Source organism: Eimeria acervulina, genomic scaffold, assembly GCF_000499425.1.
Source record: "Eimeria acervulina Houghton genomic scaffold, Eah_scaff2036, whole genome shotgun sequence".
Lineage (NCBI taxonomy): Eukaryota > Apicomplexa > Conoidasida > Eucoccidiorida > Eimeriidae > Eimeria > Eimeria acervulina.
In genome coordinates, this window is record NW_013550057.1 from 1 (window position 1) to 643 (window position 643).

The window sequence follows — 643 nt, forward strand, 5'->3', positions numbered from 1 at the left end:
TATATATATTTATTTACTCTCTCTCTCTCTCTCTATATATATATATATATATATATTTACATTCAAACAATTTAGAGTATATACAGCAGCGAATAAAACCCGATAAAAGACAGCAACAATAAAAATATTGATATATAAAAAGAAATACATCTAAACAAACCTATGCACCTTCTCTCCGCACCTCCTGAACCCTGGGGGCCCCCCCTCTCTTTGGGGGCCCCCCGCACTTCTTTAGATTAAATGCAGGTTTTAGAATTAAACTGTGGGGTTCGAGAAGAAGAAGAAATCAGAGATGTCGCATCTCTGCGGTGTACGTGCACCTGCACCCCACATGTACACCCGGTGTATGCACACCCCGTATTATCAAATGCATGCATGCATGCATGCACAGCAGCAGCAGCAGCAGCAGCAGCAGCGGTAGCAGCAACAGAAGCAACAACAGCAGCGGCAGCAGCAGCAGCATCATCAGCAGCAGTAACAGCAACTGCAGCAGTAGTCAGGCTTCCAGGTGTATGTACACCCCGAAAAGAGAGAGAGACAGCAAGACAGCTAAATGCGTCTCCTGTTTTATTGCCTTTAGCACCGAGCACAACGCTGCACTTGCTGCAGCAGCTGCAGCAGCAGCAGCAACTGCTGCATTTGC